This window comes from Megascapheus bottae, chromosome 27 (assembly GCF_031878675.1).
Source record: "Megascapheus bottae isolate mThoBot1 chromosome 27, mThoBot2.hap1, whole genome shotgun sequence".
NCBI classification, from domain to species: domain Eukaryota; kingdom Metazoa; phylum Chordata; class Mammalia; order Rodentia; family Geomyidae; genus Megascapheus; species Megascapheus bottae.
The window spans coordinates 18,149,941-18,167,862 of NC_143535.1; the positions used below are offsets into that span (position 1 = coordinate 18,149,941).

At 46.9% G+C, this 17,922-nt stretch overlaps 1 long non-coding RNA gene across 1 annotated transcript; it reads right to left on the reverse strand.

The window, feature by feature from the left end:
- Nucleotides 1–3,599: 3,599 nt before the first annotated feature.
- LOC150045733 (uncharacterized) lies at nucleotides 3,600–17,671 on the reverse strand. Its single transcript, XR_016532873.1, has 3 exons — nucleotides 17,298–17,671; nucleotides 8,713–8,778; nucleotides 3,600–3,787 (listed from the first exon to the last, which is right to left on the reverse strand). It is a non-coding gene; the product is annotated as an uncharacterized LOC150045733 (long non-coding RNA).
- Between the last annotated feature and the right edge of the window lie 251 nt (nucleotides 17,672–17,922).

The window sequence follows — 17,922 nt, forward strand, 5'->3', positions numbered from 1 at the left end:
TTGAGGATGGAGGGTCCAAAGCCAGCTAAGGCAGAAAAGTATGTAATTCATCTCCAATTACCCAGAAGTGGAGGTGTGGCTCAATTGGTAGAGAGCTAGCCTTGAGTGAAAAACCTAAAGGACAGTACCCAGGCCATGAATTCCAGTCCCAGTACTAGCACAAAAAAAGGAAAGAAGGAGAAAACAAGAGAGGGAGGAGAGAGAAATGGAGACGGGAGGGAAGGAAGAAGAAGGAAAGCAAAGGAAGGAAAGAAGGAAGGAAGGATGGAAGAAAGGAAGGAAGGAAGGAAGGAAGGAAGGAAGGAAGGAAGGAAGAAAGGAAGGAAGGAAGGAAGGAAGGAAGGAAGAAAGGAAGGAAGGAAGGAAGGAAGGAAGGAAGGAAGGAATTTAGGGTAAATGCCCAGGGTGTGGCTTTCTTTAGGAACTAGTTTTGTTTCTAAGAAGCTCATTGAGTGACTAAGAAAAAACAAATCCTTGACCCTGCTAACCAGTTGCTCCAATCTCAAGGACGAACACAGACTTCCTATGTCTGTTCCTAGCAGAATCTGGGAGTTCTTGGCACCCAGAAGCTGTTCTCCCATTTAAGGAATGACTGGTTTCTTAGGGCAGCATTCCAATGACAATGACCCTCAGTGTCTCTGGCCCCATATCAGTCACAGACGGCTTTATAATAGAAAAGCAAGGAACAAAAGTTAAAAATTATCAACATTTCACCAAGGAACCAACCTTGGCCTTAACCTTAGGAAAGTTCCCAGGCTTCAGGAACCTTCTTTGGCTGCAAGAATTGGGAACATTCCCTTCCAGACCTGAGGCCTTTTTTCCCTCAGCCTCACTGCACCACCTTCTGGTCCATTCTTTCTATTGCAGTTCCTCATTCATGTTCCCACCTCTTTGCCAGCCAGCCTTTTAAAGCCTCATGCTCTGTTTAAATGCTTGGTGGTTTCGTGGTTTGGGCTCCAATGCTCCTGGGGAATTCTACTTAAAGTGTCCCAGCATTTTAAGAGCTTGTAATCATAAATACTCCTATGGTGGATGTCGGAATTGGGCGTGAATAAGAAGCGATATTGAATTTATGCTAAAGACTGGTGGGTAAGGGTATAGAAAGAAAAAAGGAGAATTGCCACAGGGATTTAAAATATTTCAAACTGGACTAAGAATGATAAAAGTGAAAACTTAACTCAGTCTGGTAGGATGAACTTTTACCTCTTTAAGAGGATACTTGTTTTAAAAAAAAGAGTAAAGCAGCCTGGATTGTTAGACTAGAGTCTGGTTTCCTTGCATGGAGAAATTCTCAAGCTAAGGATGCCTTTCTTACCCTCTCTGTACTTCTAATCCTATCTACTTCAAGGAGAGCCCAAATTTTCTTTTTTACTTCATCCATGGAGCTTTCTCTGATCTTCCCTTCTGGGAATTTCTCCTTACTTTCTTGTAAAACTGTATTTAAGGTGTATGCATTTTTCTCCTTGGGGGCATTACCTGGCGTTTCATACTCTATAGGAGTTATGTGTACTTTCCCAACACTGTGGATACTACTTACCTTTTTTATGCCTAACACTGTTCTGGCCATGGTAAGTGTTGATTATACCTCTTATTGAATGAAAAGAAATCGTCCACTTCTCAACCCCCACAACTCAAAGGTGGTCTTCATACTTCCATTTCTGGTTTTTGTTTTGTTTTGTCTTTTGCTTGATGATTGAAGCTGTTACCCATGGATTTTTCTGCCTGGGGTGGCTTCAAACTCTCATCCTCAGATCTCAACCTCCCATATAGATAGTATTACAGGTATGAGTTTCTGGTACCTGGCTAAATTCTGCCCTCCCCCGCCCCCACTTATTGTTCTTCTTTTTTGTGTGTGTGCTGGTACTAAGGCTTGAACTCAAGCTCTGGGCTTAACTTCTTTACTCAAGGCTAGCACTCTACCTTCTGAACCACTTTCACCAATCCTGGGGCTTGAACTCAGGGCCTCGGTGCTGCCCCTCAGCCTTTGTGCTAAAGGCTTGAGCTATATACCTTGAGCCACAACTCTACTTCGGGCTTTTGTGGTGGTTAATTGGAGGAAAGACTCTCATGGATTTTTCACCCAGGCTGGATTCAAACCCTGGTCTTCAAATCTCAGACTCGTGAGTATCTAGGATGACAGGTTTGAGCAACCAGTGCCTGGCATCTCTCCCTTCTTGGTAGTTCAACAGAAACACGAGTTTTCTCAGTAATTCTCTATGAATAGCTTCCATCATGCCAAGTTGAATGCCACACTCTCTGGGTGCTTCTTGAGCATGGATTCTTCCCACCATGCTGCAGATCATTGCTGCCTGTCTTTTCTCTTGCTTCTCACCACTAGCTAGTAATTCCTTCCTTGAGGAAACAGACCATGTTGGAGGTCTCCAGTGCCTCAATTGTCGATGGCAAATAGCAGGAATTTGGTACCTACTTGATGGGTGGGCGGATGCATAAATGGGTACATGGATGGATGGATGCAAACATACCTCCATGTGTGGAAATAGAAAAAGAGAAGGGTTTCAAGATGGCCTTTGAGATGACTTAAGCTCTAATGATTTATAATTAAGGAGCTTTTGGATCCTTTTTGAGGAAAAGTAGTACAAAACAATACAGGAATCATGGTAGGTTCAAATGGCCATTTTTGTCCCATCAACAACCCAAGCTTCTGTGGGAGGTCCATTCCTACCATTCTATGGGGGGGGGGGTGAATTTTATGTTCCCTGGGCTAAGACTGGCCCAGAACTTGGCAAGATCTCTGGGGCATTCGTTTTTGTCACCCAGCCGTGGTAGGAGGGTGGATGGGTGGGAGAGGAACTGTTTTGGGAACGCGTGTTGGGGAGTGTTTATGTGCGCGATGAGTCAGGGCCACGGGGAGCTGGGAGCCTTCCTTCCCGCTCGCCTCTGTGTGGGGGTAGTTTCTCACCAGTTGATGGGAGGAGGGTGGAAGATCACCAACTGTCTTTAGAAAGTTTGGAAAGTTTTCTTAGTCATAACTCTTCTACCAAGTCAGCTGGAGCTTTATGTAACTGTGACTTCACTCTTCAAATAAACAGGAGTGTGATGGTATCAGAATGGCTCCCAGCACAGTTCTGGGCCCTGCAGTTCCCACTAATAAAAGCTGATCCTTCCAATGCAGCAAGTTATAGGCTTTTGCAAAGCCTATAGGAATAGCTAAATATTTTCAGGGGCAGTTCATTTCCAGCATCTCATGGGGGAGAGAGCACAAAGGCAGGTCCCCTTATCACCAGGATTTGCAGGAGTCTAAAACACAGGTGATCATTTCCATGACTGTGTCTCCCTCCAATACTGCTGGCTAACAGTTTGTCTCATTCTCTTATTCTCTCTGTCTCTGTGTCTGTTTCTCTCTCTCTTTCTCTGTCAGTCTGTCTGTCTGCCTGTCTTTCATTCTCCTACTGGATATCCTGTCCATACCAAGTCCATTGGCTTATCACATCCTGAGCTGCCAGTGACAACCCAAACTGTGTGTGTGTACACATGTGTGTATAAATGGACAGCAGTATGCAGAGACAGAAAGAAGTAAGGGAGCGGAGAAGTTTTCAGTCTGTTCCCAGCAACAATGCTGGCAACTCACCTCATTGAGCAGACCTGGCCACTGGATCCTTTGGAAGAAATAGCAGAGTCCAGAGGTGTGTGGAGAGTTCTAGGGCTTTCTGTAGGACCTCTTCAAGGTGAGTGAAGGCATCTCAGAGAAGCTGAAGCATATCCTCCTGAATTACTAGCAGAAGATGAGTCTTTTCCTTTATCAGATCAAAGAAGTTGGGGTTATGTCCTTTAAATCCAAAATGAAATGGGCATTGATTTTGTTGGGTACAGACATTGAAGGATAGAGTAGAGAAATTGTCATATTATGACCAGCTACTCACTGGAACAAGAAGGAAATGATGCATTTGGAAAATGAGTATGAATTTCCTGGAGGTGAGGATAGCTGTCCTGGCCCAGTGGCCCAGAAAGGAGAAAGTACTCCTGGACAGAGCTATCAAATCAGGACTATCAATCAGCCTATCCCGCACACGAGTGAGAGCTTAGCAAGGGGCCATGGTAGAAGAGGTACTGCTCGTGCTATCTGGATCTTCCAGCCTGGGCCCTTCCTCAATGCCAGGGAGTGTATGGGTGAGGAGAAGTGAGGATTCTGCCTTCTCAAGGTGGGCTCAAGATTGGACAAGGTCAGCCAGGAGTTAGCTGTCCAGGAGGCTGAGATGGAAGGGTCACAATGCGAAGCCAGCTGGGGCAGTAAAATTCATAAAACTCTTATCTTCACTTAACCACCAAAAAGCTAGAAGTAGGTATGTGACTCAAGTATTAGAACTCCAGCCTTGAGTGAAAAAGCTAAGTGAGACTGCTCAACCTCCCCACCCCCACATACACATACACAATTGGACAAGACCAGCCTTTCCCCCCCAAACACACACACACACACACACACACACACACACACACACACACACACACACACACACACACACACACAAGCAAACAGCAAGGATCTATAAAGAAGTTGTGGGTATGGCTGGGGAAGTCCTAGGTTGGGTTGTTTATGATCCTTGGGGCTTCTGAGCTATCCTGGTATAGCACAGCAATGTTGGTGCATGGGCATAGGATGGTGTGGAGTGATCCAAGCAAGAGAAGACACATTCTCTTCCCCTGCTTGGTTGATGAATGACAGGGTCTTTCTGAGTCCTGTTGAACTAAGAATCCAAGTGTAATTTTGAAGCTGGAGCTGCCCTTGAATCTGGAAAGAGTGATGGCTTGCAATAAAAAGGGTATAAGGGTAGAAGTTCCACAGCACACCACCAGGTGCCAGGCAGGGACAGTACTGAGATGGCAGACGGCTGGAGGCTATGGCCCTGCGTAAAGGCCAGGCTAAGCTTTGTCTGCAGTGGGTTTTTTTTTTTTTAATTTAGATTGCTTCTGAGCTTATAGTTAAGACCCTGGTTGGCTCTTCTCCCACACCCACAGCCTAAGCCTTGAGTCCTTGGAGTTTCATTCCTTTCTGCAGAGTTGGGATAATTTCCATGGCATTTTCTGGACATTTCCATGAACATTTTCCATAGATTATTTAGGAACTGGGAAATATGTTAAATGAGCCATGGGCTGGTAGGCTTAGCACCCTGACTTACCCTTATTTAGTCTTGGTTTGGTATTGTCCACAAGATTGCCAAAGGCAAAGTCTTTCCTACTCAGTCAAGAGCTGTTTCTTCCCCCTCTCTCTCTCTCTCTGGACCTCAGAATCTATAGATTGGGCCATGATATCTTAGCTGAGTTGCAGTGGTGGATGAACTGTGATGTTTGGAAGAGACCATGCCCAGAACATCATCTCTGTTCTGTGGCGTACCACATGCCAAGTTTTCCCTAAATTTTAGTTCTTGTGTTTTTCCATAACCGGCCTGATGTGTCTAATCTTAAACAACCCAGTCACAGACAGTACACCCAGTACGGCCTCCTCCTTCTTGCTCATGCTCAGCCCCATTCGCATGCACATAAATGTCCTCCCACATCCTGCACAGCCTCTCACACTCCCCCACCTCAAGGCCTCAGTGAAGTGCCACCTTCTCTCCAAAGCCTTCCTTGATCATCCCAACCCACGCAGATCTCTGCATCATTGTGCTCCCAGACAGTGCCTGGAAATTTAACAGTTAGATCATAGAATTACATTACTTGAGGGCTGGAAGAGTATTTTGAGATGACCCCAGTGAATTGCTCTTACTCAGCAACAGCTAATGAACAGTAAGCACGTTGCCAGGTCGTCCTTATGGCTCTCATTAGAAGCTTTGCCCAGTACCACCTGATCACACTCTTCAGCTAAGTCTGGATGCTGCTTAGAAGAATCCTTCTCAACCCAAGGCTGCAGGTGGTCAGTACCAATCAGTCAGACGTGCTCCAGCCACCTACCAGCCATATGATGAGGACTTATCCATGACTTAGATGAAGGGGGCCAGAGATTTTGGAAGTGTAGAGACTTGCTTCAGGCCTAAGGTATTGGGATAGAACTTGGTTTAATCTTTATTCAGTGATCCTTATACCATTTTAGAGGACTCTTTCATAGCCTTTGGCCTTCATTATCTTCTGATGGTTCATGTTGCTTTCTTTCCACAGTTAAGTTGTAATATTTGGAACTGTCTTTTTGCTCTAGTATTTTTCCCAGCACTGAGCACAAAATAGGATAACCACAGGCTCATCTGCTGATGTCCTGACTACTTGGAGTTTTCTCCCAGTTCTTTGAACCTGTCTCCAGAGTCCCATGGTGGGGGGGGGTGGAGTTATAACTCAGTCTCTCTGGTGATCAAGTTTTCCGTGGACTTCTGGTTCCTCTTTTTTGCCCACTGAAATCACAGAAATTATGATTCCTCGAAAGATGCGACAATGTCCTAGACGTTTCGAGTCCAGAGAGGTTCTCTGACCTGTGGATCTTCCTCCCCCTCCTCCTCCTCCTCCTCCTCCTCTTCTTCTTCTTCCTCTTTTTCTTCTTCCTCTTCTTCTTCTTCTTCTTCTTCTTCTTCTTCTTCTTCTTCTTCTTCTTCTTCTTCTTCTTCTTCTTCTTCTTCTTCTTCTTGTCCTAGGGCTTGAACTTTTGCTCAAGGCTAGCATTCTACCACTTGAGCCACAGCACCACTTCCAGCTTTTTCTGTTTATGTGACACTGATGCTTTATGCATGCTAGGCAAACATTCTACCACTAAGCCACATTCTCAGTCCTGTGGATCTTCTTCTGAGGATTTTATAGCAATGTGTCTCTTGAAGATTGGCCCTTTGAGTGGGAGCCGATGGGATGGAAGGGTGGACTTAGGTAGCAGTACTTCCTTCCAACTATGCCCACTGGAGACATGGCTCCCAAATGGAATCTTTTCCTTAAAAGCTACTGAAAGACAGCATTGCCATCCACCCAGGCCCACAACCTACCAGTTTCAGAAGCCCCCTGTGCCTGATCTTTGCATCTCTCATTTCCTTAGTGAGTACCCTCTATTGGGCCTGCCAATACTCTTGAACTCATGCCCTCTGGTTCTCACTACCTCTTCATACCACTCTGTAGCCTCAATGCCTGCCTTCCTTCCATCCTTCCTTCTTTCCTTCCTTCCTTCCTTTTTTTCCTTTGCTTTCTGCTGGTCCTTGGGCTTAAACTCTGAGCCTAGACACAGTCCCTGAACTCCGTTTGCTCAAAGCTAGGACTCTACCACTTAATCCACAGCTCTACTTCAGGCCTTTTCTGAAATTAATTGGAGATTGAGGTCACATGGACTTCCCTTCCCGAGCTTGACTGGAACTATAGGACTCAGATCCCAGCCTCCTGAGTAGCTAGGATTATAGGAATGAGCCACCAGTGCTCAGCTGCTACAATGCCTCCTAATCAAGCTATCTGGACATGTCACACTCTTGCCAGCTTTCTTCCTAGAACTTCCATTTTATTAGGTCATTCCCTGTTCTCAAAAAAATCATCATCATCTCATTGTATTCAGGAAATCAAACTTCTTTACCACAGGGGTTCTCAATGTCATCGCTGTTTCTACTTGCGATGGGTTTATCTGTGTTTGAGAAATTTCCTGTGCATGGAAGGATGCTCAGTAGTACCTGCCTTCCATCTCCAGCTGCTGCTCCTATCCCCTCTCACCTCTGTCAATGTAAGGATCAAAAATACCCCTGGCACTGATAAAGTGAGGACTTACTTTGCTAACTGTAATAAGAGCACGTGCAAGTAGAGCTCTGTGTTCCAGTGTACAACACACAGGGCTCTGAGGAATGGCATAAGAGCTCACCACAATGCAGTGGCATTGAGAGAATGTTGATCATAGGCTATGTACATATTTAGGTTGTGATACAGGAATATATGCTTGATCATCATGACAATACTGTCAAGGTCAAGGGTACCCTCCCTCCCCCAGAATTCCAGAACCCTGCTGAATGTGGACCATATCAGTCCTCTCTCAGATTGAAACACCATTACTTCAAACTATATTGGTTCTCCAAACAGGCAGCCATCAGAATTTGCTATTCTTTCCTCCTCTTTCCAGGAGAGAGGAATGGTACTTTCAGAAAGATGACAGCTATCAGCCTCTTTCCTGCTTCTCTAGGCAATATTAGACTCCTATGGCTGAATGAGTGATGGTTTTAGGGAGAAGGGGGCCGAATCGCAGAAGCTCAGCATCATAGCTAGAATTTCTTTTATTGACCACCAGCAGATATAGGGTAACCTGACAAGATGGAGTGCTTGGGGCGAAGGAAGAAGGTGGTTGGGCAGGGCTTCTCTCAACTTATGAGCCTATGACTGTGCCTGTGGCAGTGTTTTAGGAGTGGGGTGGGGATGTGATTGGGGACCACACCCACCAGGAATGCATGGAGATGACAGGGGTGGGAGGTTTAGATGTGATGTATATACAGTGTATGGGAGAGAGGAATGGGATGCTGTGTCTCATGTCTGTGTAAATGTCCCCATCTACTACCCATAGTCCCTATGTGTACATTCACCTTTGCTCCTCAAGGGGGTACCTAGTTCTAGGCCCAAGCTTTGAATTAGCTCACACAGCATTCACAGCCCCCAAATCTCTTTGTATTTGAGAAAGATAAGGGAAAAGGGGCCAAGAGAGAAGAGGAGATAAAAATAGCTGAATATAAGCTCTTCAGATCAGAAAGCTCTCTGTTTTTGTGAGTCACCAGTTTTCCAGACTGAACACATGCACACATACAAACACAAACACCAGCCTACCACCAAATCACGCTTCCATTGCTGTCCAGGTGTCCTCAGTCTCCTACACGCTTGTGCTCTGTCCTCCTGGGGAAAAAACGAACCTTTCAAAGGTGATTCTGTGAGCCTCTTTCTGAATGCAATCTCTGAGCTCAGAAGGCAAGAACCACTGGCCAGCTTCCTACATTCATGTGCAAGCTCACCTCCCCCTCCTCCAGCTGCTTCTGCTTTCTCAGTATTTCCTGTTCCTCCTCTCTAGTGGAAAAAGGACTCAGCAGGAAGGGGATGGTTTTGCTGTCCTACTAAGGCTGTGTTGGCTTTTCTTCAAGATGCCTGGATAACCAGAAAGGTCAGACAACCCCTTGTAGCATCGCTGGAGCTGGCCCTGCACTGGAGGAAGGGAGAGGAGACAGCTCCGGATGCCATGAAAGATTTATGAATGTATTTTTATTAATTGCATTAGCAGCTCTGTGGGAGGATGGTCTGTGCTTTGGCCTTAAACAAGGTGAGCTCAATAGAGGTATCCATAGAGGAGACCAGAGTAAAGCAGTATATATTAGCATCATTTGATTCTGAAGCTATCATTCCTCCCCCCCCACACCATTTCCCACTGCCTTTCTTACATAAAGCTCCATTCCCTGCTCTATGTGCTTTGTCTCCATTCCATCTCAGCAGGAACCAGTCCCAGTCTTGCCCTCTGTTAGCTGAGAGAAAGGCCAGGTTGGCATTTGTCTTTGAGAATATTATCCTCTCTCTTTTTCTCTTCCTCTCTCCTCTTCCCTGCTCCAAATCCCTTCTCCCACTTCTTTCCTTTTGTGTTCTTTCCTCCATCTTTCCCACCTTCACTCAGTCTGCTATACTCTTAGTGTTTGAATAACTTTGGCTACAAAGGCCCTTAGCTGTCCTTTCCCACTGCGCCCCCCGCCCCCATGCTTTTAGACTCTCCAAAAACCTGGACAAGTTATAACCACCTCCATCTATGTGTCATTGAGGCCTCTCTACTGGAGAGGAGATTTCTGAGTCTTGTATCCCTATACCTTGCCAGAAGATGGAAAAGTGCAGGAATGGGGCAGCTGTCGAGGAGTTGCCTAACAATTTGAAGCAATTCAAAGTCAGTGACTAGGATCCACAGGCCGGAAAACACCTGTTCAGCATTGATGGGCTCTTCCAGCAGGCAAATCCTTAAGGCTCAGCTCACTTTGTGCCTGATCCTGAGCATAGTGATTCTAAAAGGTAATTGCCTGAGCCATTCTTTGTGCCTTCTCTAGAATGGAATTTTAGCTGTGGACATAGCCGTTAGGTTAGGGGTACAGATGGTGAAGTCTCCGCTTTCTGGCTCTAAATGTTTGGTGAGTCAGTGTCTCTGGTCCTTATTTCTTCAACTGTCACAGAGAATAACAATACCAATATTGACATCATGGTAACTTTTTGTATCTTTAAATAGTGACTGTTACAATGAATATTAAACAACCTGGGTTACCTGCCCAGCCTTTCCATGCCTTATTTCCCCCTCAGAAATACAGGTATGTGCTGGGAGTGGTGGCTCATGCCTGTAATCCTAGCTACTCAGGAGGCTGAGATCTGAGGATTGTGATTCAAAGCCAGCTTGAGCACTTAAGTCTGTGAGACTCTTATCTCCAATTAACCACCAGAAAACTGGAAGTGGCGCTGTGACTAAAGGCATAGGGCAGTAGCCTTGAGCTGAAGCGCTCAGGGACAGCATCCAGGCCCAGAGTTCAAGTCCCACAATTGACAAAGAAAAAAAAAATACAGAGATGAGAAGTCCCCATCTCCTTCCTAAGGAAATTTCCCCGAGAAAGCAGCTGAACTACAATCTCTGAGGCTTTACCTTTCCTGCTCTGGTCTCATCTGCCCTTTGTCCTTTGGAAACCACTGGTCTGGGGCCACATGCTCTGTCCCCTCAGCCTCTGAATTCTCTTCAGGGCCCTCACCCAGTCAGAGCTGGACATGGGCAGAGAGGCAGCTATTTTTAGCTCCAGACAGAGACAGCAGCTGGCCACCGCCTCTCTGAGCTCATCTCTCCACAGGAGTTTCTAGCTACTGTGGGCGAGGCTGAGGAGGGGAGGAGGACTGGCCAGCCATCCCTGAGAGAAACCTGCTTCTTCTCCTCCTCCTCCTCAGAAAGGAGCTGTTTCTATCCCAACACTACCTTCTCTCTGGCTCATCTCCTGGCCTCTGCCTTCCATTTCTTGGTGCAGAGGATGCTATGTGGGACAAGGGAGGAAGAGTGAGCACGATCAAGAGAGAAGCAGAAGGGCTTGGTCAAGTTTAGAGCTCTTCTTTTTTTTTTAGCACCTGAGAATTCAGACAAACAAGGAGTGGGCTCTGGGGCTCGGAGGCAGTGACCTTTGCAATCCTCTTCTGTTCTGGGGCACTTATCACCCAAGTTAAGATGAGCACATTGACATCAGCTTCCAAAGTCCATTTGCTCTCTGGCTGTACAGCTGAAGGTGTATACTCTGGATTGGGTGGATTATCTTGCTTTCACCAAGGTGGCTGGCATTTAACAGTACATAGGAAAAAGTCAAGAAACCTAGCATTGGATTATAAAATAACTCTTTCCATTTTTACCTCAAGAGTTCCCTAATTCTTATAAGGGTTGGAGACCAAGGAGTGGCCAAGCACTATGCAGATGGTTACATCAGATCTGTATTTGTATCCAATTATAACTAGGTACTACTGCAGGCTCTGAGATACTTTAGACACCAGAACCAGTAAGGGAATAATATTGCTCTTGAGGAAGTTGCATTCTAGAACATGGATGCTTTCCCATATTACAAAAATATATACTCACAAATCTAGGAAACAATAGCCCAACCCTTTTAGGTCCCTGAGTGCTGCTAATATGCCTAGCAACTGATTACTGAGATTGGTTTTCTTCAAAGTCTAAGAGTCCTGATGCTTGAGACATTCTCAGCCTTGTCTACGTAGGGCATCACTTTGAAAATCAATTAAAGCTGTGGACCCCTCTTCAGAAAAATGTCTAGGCTATACACACTCCAAAATCTGCCTTCCAGTTGAAGGGCTATGAGCCTCACAAAGCCCACATGCAGACTTTGGGTTTCCATTCCGTTGTTGCAGAGTGGGAGGCAGCTGCTGCTGGGTCTGCACTGGTGGATGGAGCACTGGCTGCCTTTCGCAGCAAGAGCTCTGCAGCTGAATTTTAATCACAGCATCCTTTAGTGCAGATTAGGGGACGCCAGCCACTATTGAGCCTTCTGAAAATTTTCTAAGTTCTACCAAGTGGTTAAAAAAATTGCAAAATTCTTAAAATAGGTGCCTCCAACCCATTGAGCTCTATGCCCTTGGTCAAATTCTTTTCCTTGAGATTCCCCTGAGAGAGGAATCTCAGCCTTTTTTTGTTTGTAAAATGAGGAGGGGGAGGGTTTGAGACACTGAAGTAGATCTGAAGTCCCTTCCAGTTCTGTTGTATTATGAGTCACTGAATTGTCACCATACAGGTATGTCCTCTACTGAAGGTGAAGGGAAAGAAACAGAGTCCAACTTCAAGGTAAAGCAGCCCTCTGGGGATGGGGGGGGGGTGGGAACTTGAGTCTTGGAAAAGAAAACTCCCAGCTTGCCTTCAGTGGTGACATAACCTGTACTCCAGGCCCCCTCCCCCACCCTCTCCTTCCTCCCTCCTCCCTCCTCCTTCCTTTTTCTGCGGCTGAGGCTGACAGCTGGGGCCAACACTGCAGAGAAAGCTACTGGGCTTTAGAATTTAGCACCCTATTCTATGATTAAAGCTGACACTGCCTTTGCTCTGGCAGAGGTTACAGCCTTATAAATCTTGGTTCTTTGAGGGAAGGCTCAGCACAGTCCAAATACCCGGAGATGGAGGAGAGATGGTGATTTTCTGTGGTGACTGTGGATGGCCTCCCCAGGCAGCTGGCCAAATGTGTGGGCACAGGAAGGCTCTCTGAGTCCTGTGAGTCATGGCACACATCTGGGAATAGGCACTAAAGACAGCCAATGTCACACTTCCTAGAGGAGACCTGTCTCATTGGTTCTCTGGCTGGAGAACCTCCTGGGAGAAGAGTAGTGGCTTGTCTGCTTCTTGATCAGTGGCTTGCTTTCCTGTGGACTGTTCAGGACCATGGATAGAGCCTTTTGGGGGTGGCCCTGGCTTTTATCCAAGTAGGGTAGACTTGGTGTTTATGTTCAGGATTGGGTGTCAGGCACTAAGGGAAGTGGAACTGGACAATCCAGGTTCCAAACTCCAATTCTCTCCTTTTGAATCTATGACCTTTTCCATCCTCTTTCTCAGGATCTTCTCAATACCTCAAAGCCAGAATTTGAATATTATTAGCCATAATTGATCTGCCCAAGCTTGAGGCTTCTCCTGTCCTCTGCAGAGCTGAGAGGGGAGTGAAGGAGGTGTTGCCATACAGCACAGGCTCTGCCGTAGCTGCCTGGTTTTGACTTATTCTCAGTTTGTCCTTGGGATTAAGTCCTTCTAATTACCTTTGCAAACAAGATAGAGAACACTAGACTGAGAGTTTTAGGGGGATCCTCGGGAAATGTTCATCTATAGTGGGTATTATCATTGTGTAGCCCAAACCACAAGTTTATGCTCATGTTGTTGAACCTGTATGTACATTTTTTTCTCTCACAGTCACCCATCCATACAAACACCACACCAATACATCTTTATCTTCTTTTTCCTCCAAGTGTGTGAGTACACACACACACACACACACACACACACACACATGCTCACAGCTAGTGTCCTACCATTTGAGCCTCACCTCCACTTCTGCCTTTTGCTGGTTACTTGAAGATAAGATCCCTAGATGTTATTTGTCTGGGCCTAATTTGAAACCTGTTCTTCGTATCTTAGCTTCCTGAGCAGACAGGATTACAGACATGAGCTACTGGCATCTGACTTTACTTGGCTTTTTTCCTAAATACTAGTGTTTATCACTTAAGCCATGTATCCAATTCTGGCTTTTCACTGATTTGAAGAGTCTCTAGGAAGCTGGGAAGATGGACTAGTGTTAGAGTGCTTGCCTAGCATGCACAAAGACCCTGGTTCAATTCCTTGGTAACCATGTACAGAGAAATCGCCAGAAGTGGTGCTGTGGCTCAAGTGGTAGAGCTCTAGCCTTGAGAAAGTCCAAGGATAGTGCTCAGGCCCTGAGTTCAAGCCCCAAGATGAGAAGAAGATGATGATGATGAAGAAGAAGAAGGCGGAGGAGGAGGAGGAGAAGAGGAGGATTTATCTATTATCTGTCTTTTACCTCTGATATTCAGATTTCAGCTTCCTAAGTAGCTAGGATTATAGGTGCCTGGTTTTGCTAGGCTTCTTTGCTCAAGGCTGGTTCTCTACCATTTGAGCCATAGCTCTACTTCCAGCTTTTTCCTGATTAACAAGAGAGATAAGCGTATCCAAGAGACTTGCCTTCTATAAGAAGTCTGCCAAGGCTGAATTCAAATTGTGGTCCTCAGATTTCAGCCTCCCCGAGTAGCTAGGATTGCAGATGTGAGCCATGGTGCCCTTTATGATACTATCACAGCAATCTCAGACTCTTCACTAATAATTTTTTTAAAATACACACAATGTATCAACACACTAATGCACATTTCACATGCACACCCTGGGCACACAGAAAGAATAACCTTCACAAATATGCACTGATGGCACTTCCCTCCCTTGAGCCATACTCCTTTTCTTACCTTATCTTCCATACAGGCCACACCTACACCAGGCCACACCCCATCCCTCACTGCCTATCTCCAAGTCCTTAGGCTCGGTAACAGCCCACTTCACCTCACAACTGCCTCATTCTCCATTTCCCTTCCATTCTCAAATAGCAGTTTGTAGACACTTCTGCCCCCTAGTCATTTGGTAGCTGCATTTCTTGGAAGCAGTGTGACTCAAGAAAGAATTATACCCCTAGGTCTATCTGTTTTGCTCATGTATTTTTATATACTTTCATATGCTTTGTGATGCTTTTCATACTCAAATCTTACCTTAGTTTCCTTACCCAAATACTTAGTGTCTGTTTATCTCTGTCTGGGCAGTGTTATTGGAATTGAATATGATATGCAAGAAAGTAGCCTGAAAATGATAATATACATATGATGCATGTCATTCCTGAAATTCATTTCATATACAAAGTTCATAAGCTGGCACACGTAGGGGCAGCTTATGAAACTGCCAGGAAATCCTGGTATGAGTTCCTACTCCTCCACTTGCAAATAGGTGCATAGTCTAGGGCTCAGTGAATCAAAGTAGAAATCCCAATGTTGGCCTGTCCTTCCTTCTTCCTGTGTCATCCTTCTCCTCCACTTTTGTCTGCCCCAGACGTATCATAGCTACAGAGCCAGCAGCTTCATAAGGGCTAAGAGTGCTGGGCATTGAGCTGAGCATCTGCCCTGGGCACGTGGGTACACATGGGTTTGGCTCACAGGCTGCTGAGGGCTTGCACCTGGGAAAGCTCCTCTCTGCTCCTGGCACTGGGGCTGTGCCAAGAGTCCAGCTGAGTCCAGACAAGAGGCCCTGTGGTGTGGTGTTTCACAGATCAGGCTTTGGCTGGTTCTTGCACCTGTGCTTTCCCAGGCAGGTCTGGGGCTGCTGGAGGCAATCCCTATAGCATCTTGACATCTAAGATGGTCACGGGAAGGCAACATTTTGCCTAGTTGAGAGATTTGAATGCCCCAAGCCACAGTGGCTAGTGTAGGCTAGGGAGGCAGGAAGTTGGGGCCAATGCCAGCTTTGGAAAGAAGCCAGCAGCGGGCACAAGGCTGGCTTATGTCCAGTACAAGCATGTGAGAGGTGAAGGGGCCATTCTGTAGGAGTGCTGGCTGGCTGTGGGGCTTAGAACAAGCTCAGATTCAGCTCAGAGCCTTTAGTTCAGCACTAATAGACCCAGGGCACTGCTGGTCTCCTTATCATTCTTCCCTGGAGGAAAATCAGAGAAGAAATTCCAGAGGAACACCTGGTACTCTGTAGCACACATGAGCACTTCTGGACGTGCTAGGGATGGGGGTAGAAATTCTAGGGCTGAGTGAGGTACCTGGAAACTGGCTTCCCTTAAAACCTTAGGGCTTTCCTAAATTAATGTGGAAACAAGATTGCATTGGGATGGATAAGGTCCGGCCCCTATCCAGGCCCTGCTTTCCATAGGGGTGAGTCTGGGTGACCTTCCTTTTTTTCTCCCAGTTCTGCAACTGCACCTGGCTTCCAGCAGTGCTGGCTCTCTAGAAGAGGAGGCCAAAAGGGCTTAGAAACAGATTGGTCTGGGGGTGGAGCCGGCAAACTCCGCAAAGCTGCAATCTGGCTCCGCCCATCCCCTGCCTGAAACTCAAAAGGGATGACATCACCCAGACGGAGGGCTCCAGCCTAGATGGGCTTCATTAGCGGGGAAGACAGCGCCTGCAGAGCTCAAGGACTTCCTGAGCTTGTATGCGGCATTCCTCTCCTGAAGATTCAGCTCCAGGACTCACTCTGCGCTGGGGCTGTGGAAATGGCACCTGGCTATTCAGACTTCCAAGTCCTCTTTCTTCTACCTTGATCAATCTCTTGGGCAAGCAGCCTAAACTCTCCTTCCCACCCTGCCAAATGCCTTTTTTCCTTGCCAGCACGAGCCGTAGCTCCATTTATTCTTTTCCTTCTGAGGTTCCATGGTGAAGGATTAGATCATTAATTCTGACCAGCCACTTCAAACCCCATGCTCCCCTCTCTGTGGGCCTGTGTCCCCCTCCCCCAGTCCAAACCCTACTGGATGCTTGTGTTGCCTGCTTGCAAAGCATATGCTTGGCTGGTTGCTTGGTGTCTGCTGTTTATCCGTCTCTTCCTACTTAACTTCTGTTTCTTCTTGGCCCATCTGGCTCCTGCAGTACCTGTCTTTCACTCACACTGCGCCTGCATTAGATACTGCATTTCCCTTCCCGTCTTGCTCCTGGCTCCTACCACTTTCTTTCTCAGGGATTAGGGCCTTTTGTCCACTCTGGGGGTCACCGCTGACCTTGGGTGTAGGGCTAGTGAAGGACTTTTCCAGGCATCACGAGGGGCCATCGGCAGTGGAGAGGGATGTCACTGAGAATGTGGGAATGTATGCTGAGGTTGCTATTGGGCAGGGGGTCGAGGTTGTAGCTCATGGAGTCTGTATGATGGGAGTTGCCCTGGGCTGAGGGAAGGGTTGTCCTAGCCCCTCCCTTTACTCCTTCTAACTCTCCTTTATCCCAGAGGGAATTCTTAGGAGGAATTCTTGTTCCCTCATCCCTGATCAGATCCTAAGGATGCTACTTTCTGAAGCAGTGACAGGGAGGTGGCCTGTAGGTTGTAGCTGGAGAGAATGAGGCCAGCGAAGCCCAGTAGATCCAGGGTCCACTCTGCTCCTTCTGGTTCAGAATAGGCAGTTTGGGTAGTGACAAGGCACTGTGGCCACACTCCATGGAACAGCCAAAAGAGAAGAGGATCTTTTGCTTCCTTAGCCCTCACTTTGACCAGAATTGCTGCCAGCACCCCATCCCTATCCCACTAGCCCCAAACTCTTAGCACTAGCTCTGGCTGCCTCGTCATTTCACCCCTTTCTCAATCCTCCCACCAGCATGCATACCATTCTATGGCTAACACTCACCCCTCCAACGCAGCCTGCTTCCTTCTGCGCATGAGATGGCTCTGTGGCTTCCCTGGGATTCATGAGGGCTGGGGACTAAAATGGGGCAGGCAGGTGGACTTTGGAGAAGGATGACCAAGAAGAAATGGAGTCCCCTGAGCAGAGGCAGGGCTGTCACGCATTCAACCTCTCTGGACCTGGGTTACTCCTCCAGGCTAAGGCTGGCTGCCGAGGAGGCAGAGCTGAGCTGGGCCCGGAGTCAACAAGGATGCACACATGCTTAGGGACCATCAGCTGCTGCTCCCATCAAAGCATCTGCTTTGCATGGAAATCCACAAGGCTCGGTTGCCAGGCCGTGCTGTGTGCCCACTCCATGGCTCTGTTCTCTGTCTCTGTTGTTCCATCTGCCTGTTCTATCGGCTGCCTGGCTTGGCTCCTCTCGGCCTCCTTACTGCTCTCCCAGAACCTTCTTTCTCCTCCTCCTCCCCCTCCTCCTCCTCCTTCTTCCCCCTTTCCCCTTCCTCCTCCTCCTCCTCATTTGTTTCTATTCTTTCTCTCTGTCTATATCCAACCATATTCAGGCCCAGGTCCCTGAGGCGTTGTCTCCTTTCTTGGTCTTTATCCATCATTTTTTGCTTCTCTGTGG